Genomic DNA, 9,412 nt, shown 5'->3' with positions numbered 1-9,412 from the left:
CGAGGAGCCCCTTCATCAAGCCTTACACGTACAGGTAACTACGTGCAGCGGGAGAGGAGCCGCTAAGCACAGCCGCCCCAGCCCGGCAGCCGCAGCCAGCCCAGCGCACTCGGGCCCTCCCTGTCCCTCACCCCTCAGCCCGCTCCGGGCCACGAGGCAGGTGGCAGCTTCGGACAAAGCAAGGGCTTCCCCCTCCGGGGCCGACCCGCGGCACCTCTGCCCCCGGGCTCCCCGGGCTTCCGAACTCCCAGTGCCGGGGCCGGGGCCAGAAGATGAGCCCAGGGGAGCAGAACGCGTCCGGGGAACGGCGGGGGCGACGCGGGCGCGGGACGCGAGCCGCCCGCTAGGCCCGGCGCTTGGCCGTTGCTATGGGAACGCGCGCGGGCCGCTCGCCCCCGCCCCGCCTCTCCGGCGCGCGGGCGGCGGGGCAGGCCCTCTCGCGAGAGCTGCGGCGGGCGGAGCGGAGCGGAGAAGAGAGGAGCGGGCGGCGGGGTGAGCTCATCCCGGGCGCTGAGCGCAGCCGAGCGGCGCGGAGGGCGAGCCGCCGCGGCAACTTTCTTGGGTGAGTTGCAGACGAGAGCGAGCGGCGGGCTCGGCGCCGACCCCCTCCCGTGGAGCCCCGGGCGCGGAGCGAGGGGGCGTGCGGGGGGAGCTGCGCCCAGCCCCGGGGTCGGCTCGCGGCTCTGCTCCCGGGGAGGGCACCAGCCCGGCGGGAACGAGGGACGGCCGCGCTCCGTGGAGAGCCGCCCCCGGGCAGCGCGCCCCGGGCGCGGGGTCTGCGTGCGGGACTCGGTCAGTAACTTGTCTGCTTGGCGCTGCGAGTTCTACTTTTTTTCCTTTCCTTTCTTTTTTTTTTTTTTTTTCCCCTTCGCTCTTTTTCCCAGTAGCCGGCCGGGCACGTAGCGGCGTTGGTGCTGCTCGGTGCCGGCAGCGCGGCGCTGGGAGGCGCGGCGGTGCGGGGCGCGTGGGAGCAGCCCGGGCCGCGCCGCGGGCAGAGGTGCGGGAGGCGGGAGCGGGGCTGCCCCCCTCGGCCGAGTTCCTCCGCTCTTCCCCCGCGTTATCCTTCGTGCGGTCTCGTCCCGACGTCCCCGTGCCGCATTTAAAAATAACTGCGTTACGTGCGCCGGGTAACTGCGATGCAGCCTCGGCTCGCTTAATGAGGAACGCACCCGCTCGTGTCTGCGAAGCAGCGACGCAAAATGGGAATTGCTCAACTTAAGAGAAGATCTCCTTGTGTAACCTTGGCTACACCGCCGGCGCGTTTCGGCTGCGGGAGGCACGGCTTCACCCGGAGAGGAATACTGAGGTGGTTGCGGGGATAACGCTGCTGACAGATCGGCTTTTTAGACCTTGCCGGTGTGTAATCCCTCGGCGGTGCCGTGCTGCTGAGCCCGGTGCTGCGCGCCGAGCCGGGGGCACCTGCACGCTGCAGCCTCTGCCTGCTGCACGACCGCGGCTGCGGGGCCGCGGTTGGCGTCTCCTCCGGAAAGCAAACCTTCGTGCTGGGATTCTCATCTTCTTAACTGCGTTCGTTAATTCTCGCTAACTGTAGGAATTAAGCATTAGCTTCGCTAAATCTAAGGCATACATCAGTTTTACGGAAGGAAAAATGGCCTTTTTTTTTTAATTTTTTTTTAATAAGCGCTCCCTATCCATAGTGTTGGTTGTTGCCACTGGAAGCACTAACCGGGCAGTATGCAGCTGTACGCGCTCCGATGGGGAGTTTGGCTGCTGTTTGCTGGGCAGAAATGGCTGGGCTGGCCTCTGTTTGCCTTTGGCTGGAGTGGGGAGTGGAAGGTGAAAGGAGCGAGGTGGGAGCTTTTGTGACGGCTGCAATCACCAGGAGGGATCTGTGAGCTGTGCTTCCCTGCCACAGCCGTCCCGCCTCGGGCCGTTGGGTGTCACACTGGCTATTAATCCAGAACGGCTGTGGGAACTAACCAGTCATTCTTTGACTTGTGAAAACACGTGTGTTCAGTTCAGGTGAAGTTGAAGTTTCATGATTATGTGCTTTATGTAAATATGATGTCTCCTTTTGATTGATTTTTGTTTAACTAGAAACAGGAGGTACTTTTTTTTTTCTTTTCCTCCCCAATTTTAATAGGGTTTATTTATGCTCAGTTGATTAAAAGCTGTGCACTTAGTTACTCAGCAGTGTATTAAGAAGGTGTTACTGATGCTAATAAAATGTTGGGACTTGGGATAGGTGCCCCTTGCTCTCAGTTGTGGTTCATTGAGCCTCTTGTGCCATGAGGTCAGGTGGAACATCATCTGTGCCTGTGTGTGGGGCTGCAGGTGGAGAGAGTGGGCAGCAGCACAGAGCTGGGAGGATGCAGCTGGGAAGGTGTAACCCACCACCTATTTTCTCTATGATCAAATGTATTATTGCCATTTCACTTCTGTGTTCTAGGTTTGAAGAATTCTCATTTTTGAGATTTTCTTGTAAGATTTGGGTTCACTTCTGGATAGCTGTTGTTTTAAAAGCCATGTCCAAGTGTGGCTTCTTCTGAGTGTGGTTTTCTTGTTTTTCTCCCTTTATGTTTTCTGAGGAGATGTTTTATCACACTTACAGCATTCTGTTGCTGCCTCAGGAGCTTTTAGTTCTCTTGTAGCTCTTCTTGTCCTCTCAGTTTTGTTAAGTGTATCCCAAATGTATGTATCCCTTAGATTTCCTATTTGAACTTCTTTTCCTCTGACTGTTTAGTCCTGTGGCGCATGTGTTGTGGAGAAGTTTCTCCCATATCTGTATTTTAACCCCTTGCTGAGGAGGCTGCTGCTGGGCTGAAATCCCGGCTGCCTCCTGTGCTGAGCAGGCGGAGCTGCTGCCCTCATCCGAATTTCAGCCACAAGTTTCTCTTCCTAATGCTGTCACTTTCAGAGTTGTAAATTTATTCTCGTTGACCTGTGTTGGCCTGTTGGGAAATTGTTGGGATTTGTTGTTTCCTTGGCATTCGTAGCTTCATTCATTCCTCAGCATCTCCTTTAATTAGGTCAGTAAGGTGTGATTTCATTGTCTATTAGTAGCTTCTTGCATCTTTGCTTTGTTCAGCTCATTGTTCATCTCCTGGATTTTTGCTTTCTTCTCTCTTGTAGCGTTTTGTTCTTGTTGTGATGCGGGCTGAAGTTCCACCCGTCTGATGTCAGGTTGCTTTCTGCCTTGTGCCTTGGTGGTGGGGTGGAATCCCTTTTACATCATCTCTAAAAAATCTTAATGCTTTTTTTTTTTTTTGTTGAGATTCTGAAACCCTTTGGTTGAACTTCTTGTTAATAAGTTACAGGAGAAATGAGGCACTGGTGAGTGCAGTCACTGATTGATCAGTATGTACAAATATATTGTAAAATGTGCTAGGTCAGGCCTTTAACTCCTTGTGGCATGCAAAATTAATCGTGTGTTAATTATCTTGCTGTGAGTGAAAGATATTATACTGTTCTGTGTTTTCTTTCCAGGGAGATGCAACTTCAGTGTATCCCTCTAAACAGTAACTTCCAAGCAGCCCGAGCTTTATGTTTTAGCATAGTGTTGGATTGAGGACCATGGAGTTGGGTGGTGCTCACAGAGGGATTCTGTGGCTCTGTGAGAGTTGAGATGCTTTCTCCTTAATAGAAAGCAATTGCTGCTGAGATGGGAGCCTTACCAGCAGTGGAGGCAGTTAGCAGAGAGCACAGTTGCAAAGCAGCAGAGGATTGCCACCGGGGAGATGAATGGCAATAATTCTGTGGTTTTGACAGGCTCAGATTTCTTGATCAGCTGGCATTGTAAGATGAACACAATGTAGTAATCGTGCACTCTGACCTTCAGGAAGCCCTCTAGGAGTTGCAGATGGGTAACCTATTTCACTGCTTTTTGAACGTGAATCCGCAACTGAAATTGCTTTAGATGTCCGTCTTCTAAGATGCAAAGTTATGTCATTGTCTCAGTCGATTTTAAATCCTGTTGCACTAGTTTGCTGGGTGGGTTGTTTGATTTAGGTTGGACCACATGCCTTTTATGTTAAGTGTGAAGTGAGAGACTGAGCATTTACAAGTCTTTGTTTTCTTTATGGAAGCATGCTTTAAAAGTCAATTGAACATAACACAACATAACACTTTCCATTGTCCCAATAGCTGGTGAATTGTGCCCTCACAGGGTATTCTTCAGTGCTGTCTGTGAGCTCCTGGTATGGAAGTGAGTCCTGTCTTGCAATTCCATGTTTGATTAATGGGATCAGTCTCGGTCAGCATTATGGAAAAGTACAGTATTCAAGGAGGAGCTGCTACAGAGAATGATGGTTAATGCTTCATCCTGAGAGACACCTGGAGGTTCTTGTTGATGTTAATACTTTTCTTTGGGCTCAGACTCTATAGGAAGACAGGAATGCTTCCTTAACAAGGATGCTCTTAACAATTAGCAAAGTGTTTCTGAAGACCAAGTTCAGTTCAGAAGTTGTCAAAATTTAAACAAGCTGCTGGCATACAGGATCCAGTTGTTCATAAAGTCAGATTGTTCATGATTCTTCATGGTTTTCCTCCACTGCTCAAAAGCCTCCTGGTGGTGTTTATTCCAGTGTTGTTGTCTACCTCGTGGGGTAACGCTTTCTTACCTCGACATACAGGTATTTCTAGCTGGCCGTTACTGCTGCTGGGAGACAGGTGTGCTGATGTTGAACTTGTACTGTTATCATGGTGAAATCCTTTCATGCTCATCTGTAACTGATGGTGTTACAGCAGATTAAAAACCTCAACTAGTCAGAATCAGCAGAGCACAATCTTATTCCAGTCTGCTGTACAGCACAGATCAGAAGTTGAGCATCATTTAGAGAGAAGCTACCTGTTGCCTGCTTGATAGACACTGGCCAGCATGACTCGTCCAGCTCTGCTGCTTGCTCACCTCTCTCCAGTGACACCCTGCAGCCCGGGCTGGCCCCATGCTGCTGGGGCTGTGGGGTCCCCGACTTGCGACTCCCCAGTGGCGGGGTGATCACAGCACCGTTGGCATCCATCATCCTTTGACTTTTGAGTTCAAGTGGCAGGCTTGTTGTATGCTGAATGGAAATGGGATTAACACAGAACTTTTTGAAATAGCGTCACATAGCATTTGTGAAATGACTGCTGTGGTTGCAGAACTTTCTGCACAGCAGTTGTCTGTGCCAGCAGCTCTCATGTTTGCCTGAGGTGTTCTTGGTGGCAATGCACACAGCTCTCTGTGAGGAATTAAATGTTTTTAAACACCTGCTGTTGTTGGTTTACCTAAATGTTGCATGGTCTCAGGAACATTTTTTTTTTTTTACTCCTGGGACAATGTGAAATAATGGAAATAACGTGAAGTAGTCAGTGCAGACCCACGATGAGTGGGGTTTTACAAGAGATCATAGTTTTGTTTTACAACTTTTCTCCATGTTTTGGCTCAAGGACTGCTTTTTTTCTTCTCCCACTGATTTCTGAAATGGCAAGCTGGTAGCTCAGTCTTATTAAAGAAGCAAATGATTTGGCATGGTAGAAGAGGCAGTGGTGCTAAGACCCCAGCTATAAATCATTAGTACTTCAGTAATTATAGCTAAGACCTAACTTCGCCAGTCTGCTAAACCAGGCATATCCATCACAGATGGGATTTGTTGATTTGGACCCTTACGGCTCTTAAGGGTTGGACCACATTTGGTGAACTTCGGGGTGGAGAGTGTATTTTCTGGTTTAGCATCATTTAGAAGCTTGTGCATACCAAAGCAACCCTTATGTTTTGGGGGGACAGAGCCATGGGTGTGCCGGTGCAGCATGGGGCCGGGGTTGGGCTGGCTGCACCCTGCTGGCATCCCACAGGCTGCAGGTGTTTCTGGCTGCAGCCTCCAGCAGCAGTCAGCTGTGCTTGTGTACACACAGTTTAAACTTTCCTTAAAAATTAAGAACATCCTTGCAACCATTATTTATTTACTTACTAATGTGGAGCAGTTTTATGTCAGCATAGTGGGCCCATCTTGTTGGGAAGCAGAGCTGCCATTGGTGTGAGTTTATCTCATTTTCCTGCTTCTGGCTATCACGTTGCAGACTTGTACCTGGAAACCTCATTTCTTTTACCTGTAAGCACTTAAGAAAGGCAACTTATTTATTTGTTTTCCTGGCAGAAGGCAGTGTAAGAGGAAACTTACACATCTTCAACACTTGTCTTTTGGCAGGACCATGCAAAGCTTTGCTCTCGCTGAAGAAATTTTGTGGCAAAAATAGGCCTTTTTTGGGTCACTGTACTCAGACATCATGTGGCTTTGTCTGTGCTTTGAGGGGTGATGGTGCGGTTTTTCTTTTGCTACAGACTTAAATATGTTGCAAGCTCAAACCTGTTGGCTTTTTTTTGCTGTTACACATAAGTCATAAATAGTTCAGAGATAAGAACTGTAGAAGATCTTTTTGTAGACAGTGCTTTTCTTTTCACTTCCTCAATTACTAATCTTATTATTTAGTGTTATCAGAACTAAGATGTTCAGCACCATGCTGGGACTGTATTGTTGCATGCATCACATAGAAGACAATGCCAGACCCCACCACCTCCGCCTTGGAGGCCTTCCCTGCTTCTGAGTGCAGCTGAGATTTCTGTCAGTCTGTTGCTTGTTTGCAAATTGAATAGGCTGAAGATGGATTTCATGCTTTCAGTCCATGCTGAAGGAATGCATAACCATGCAGAATAATGTTATGCTTTAACATTCTCACGTCTTTAAGATAATCTTATCTTTTTGAATTATGTGAAACTGGCAGTGATCTTTTACTTTGCAAATGTGTTTAACGACTTGTTGCATGAATCATCATAAAGTAGTTCCATCAACTCTATGGCTGGTATTGATCGTACAACCTGAATGAAGAGTGAGATGTGACGCTTTGCCTCAGCTTTAGTTAAAGCAAACCTTTAGAAGTGAGAATAGAAAGGCTACAGTTGTGTAAAAGCTGCTTACTCAGTCTGTACTTTCCTCGGATGTGTTTTTCTTTGCTCTTTCCCTTCCTTTGCACTGGTTGAAGAAGGCCATGCTGACAGGAAGCCCGCTGTCTCAACCTTCCACCTCCCCTGCTTATTTCTGCAGCGCCTTGCATGGCAGTCATTGACTTGTACTTCACTTAGGAAATTCCCATGGTGTCCCCGGTTTTGTATCATTTATGCTTTGCCATACAGAAAGACTGTAAGGACGATCCTTGTTATGATGCCTTTGGTAAATACAGACGAGAGGAGAATATGAGCATAATCTCAAAATATGCCCTTCATGCTAAATTGAGGAGGCTTTTCTGGGATTTTGGTTCTGTGGGTTTTTAGGGCATGTCTATACAGTGAAATGAATGGTCCTGGATCCTCCGGAGAACTTCCCCAGAGACACTTTCACTCTCCAATTACAACTGTACAAGAAGCTCCATGGAATAATTTCAGAGCCTTATGTTAATTCTTGCCTTGCTGTACAGTTATTGCTGTATCTAGGCACAGCTGGAAGATCTACAGAGCTCTCTCTGTTATGATGTATTAAAACTGTCGGGATTTCTGTTCTAAAACTGTTGTAGTTAACCTTTACACTTAGCTAAAAAAATAAAATAATCAAGGTTAATTAATATTCTAAATAAAATTAGAAAACTGAGGAGTTGTTATTCTGACTCCAGACAGCAGTATTAGAGTAGGGCAAGAATGTGCAAGTGTGCACTCCGTGTTCCAGATCTAATCACTTGTATATGTACTGTTGATGCAGTAAAGACTTTCAAATTTGTTGGTAATTTAAAGTACATCTCCAGTAAGACAAAGGTATGATAATAACCAGTAATTAAATGCTGCGAGGGGTGCTCATCACTGTTATTTTAACAGAAGTTAGTCATTATCTGCTGATTGCTGGCATCATTAAATCTCAGTTTCTTAGCATATAAGTCAGAGCTGAGGAGCTGAACTGAGGTTTTCCGTTCTCTCATGATTGAAATACCTTTTGTACTTGGGTTTTAAGTGTAATGACTTGCCTCAAACTGCCTGCCAAGGGCAAGCGTGCAAATGTTGTGCATGTGCTCTTTAGCTAGGAAATATAATACATTTCTTCTGAAAATTCAGTGGCGATGGAGAAAAGTCAGTCTTACTGAGAATGACTTAACAGTTGTGCAGAACTGGCCCCAAGGAAAGAGTCATATGCAAGGTAGATGCTATAAAAGTACTGAATGCCCAGAGATAGATGTCTTAAGTGCAGGCAGAGGGAAACTTTCGCTTTTCTTCGTTTTGCTTGAAAACTTGTGCTTTATTTGTAAATTAACAAACAGAACCAATCTAGCTATATATAGCATTTAACAAACAGAATCACAGTATCACTTGGATTGGAAGGGACCTTAAAGATGGATCTAACCCCCTGCTGCATGCAGGGTTGCCACCCACTGGATCTTGGCAGAGCGATGGGCTTCCTTTCGGCTGGCGTCAAAGCATCCCGACTAAGCATGGTGGATAACACACTTTTTGGTAGATACCAGTACTGAAAAATAAAATTTTGTAATTGAGTTGAAATATTGAAGCTGAAACTGTGTAAACAGTAAAACATCATTTTTTTTCTCCATTCTCCACTTTTGCCTGAGTGCTGTAATTTAGACTAACTCAAAATGAGAGAAGAATTGAAGATCTATTCAGTGTTGCTCAGTGTAGATGAAGCTAAGTGCCTAAAATTCACTGTTTTCTTAAACATGAGTGGTGCTTTTCTCCTTCCTGACTAGCTTCCTTTACAGCACCTTTGGAAAGCATGGCTAGAAGCTGCCTGGCAGTGCCGCAGCCTGGTGAAGTTTCCTGTGGGAACCATTAGTAAATGAGTAAGCATATCGATCTAAGCACAGCTTAAGAGTTTTGATTAATTCTTACTTAAAACATAGCTATAAATTAAATCCTTGCTGCTCGTGTCTCGTAAGCACATTAGGATAGCATAGGCAGTGTTCCTGATTGTGTGGTCTTTCACGTACGCTTTCTGTACATGGAGAAAGAATGGGGCTTGTGGAATGGTGCTCCGCTATTTCGGTAGCATTTTACAGGTGGCAATAAAAGCTTTTGGCTGTGCTGTAGTATGTGGGTGTTATGTGCTTGCAGCTAAAGTCATTTAATATTAGCTTTTAATATTACTTTTGAAAATGAAGTAATTTTGTGTGCAGTATAATGTGAAGTACCCTTAAATAGTGGTTGGTTTCTTCATTACAGTGTTCTCTTGCTGCCGATAAAGGAAGTACAAAAACCTTTTGGTGGCAGAAGTCCAAAGCTATTTTGCCAGGTAGAAAAATGGGCTTTCTGAAGGTGGTGGGTTTGTTTCTTTTCAAATCTCGTGTTAGTGCTGAGTGACTGTTCTGTGTGTGCTGCAAGCATTTTTGATTCTCAAGTGGTAAGTAACAGCAGTATCTAACGTTTGCCATAACCATTCTTGGTTATCCTCCTAATACTTAGCTGGGATGCCAGAAGCTCTTG

At 46.8% G+C, this 9,412-nt stretch overlaps 1 protein-coding gene across 5 annotated transcripts in view; it reads left to right on the top strand.

Annotated features, from left to right (window-relative positions):
- Window positions 1-462: 462 nt before the first annotated feature.
- The window catches only part of SIPA1L1 (signal induced proliferation associated 1 like 1), a 190,298-nt gene continuing 181,348 nt past the window's right edge, over window positions 463-9,412 (top strand). For 4 of the 5 annotated variants that reach the window (NM_001199690.3, XM_040700963.2, XM_040700960.2 and 1 more), the window contains exon 1: window positions 463-562. The gene's annotated coding sequence lies outside the window, so the exon portion shown is untranslated. Of the gene's footprint in view, window positions 1,984-9,412 lie in introns of all 5 variants that reach the window. The other variant, XM_046941713.1, reaches the window with a different exon arrangement.

This window comes from Gallus gallus, chromosome 5 (assembly GCF_016699485.2).
Source record: "Gallus gallus isolate bGalGal1 chromosome 5, bGalGal1.mat.broiler.GRCg7b, whole genome shotgun sequence".
In the NCBI taxonomy this organism is placed as follows: domain Eukaryota; kingdom Metazoa; phylum Chordata; class Aves; order Galliformes; family Phasianidae; genus Gallus; species Gallus gallus.
This window is presented reverse-complemented; position numbering and strand designations above follow the sequence as displayed.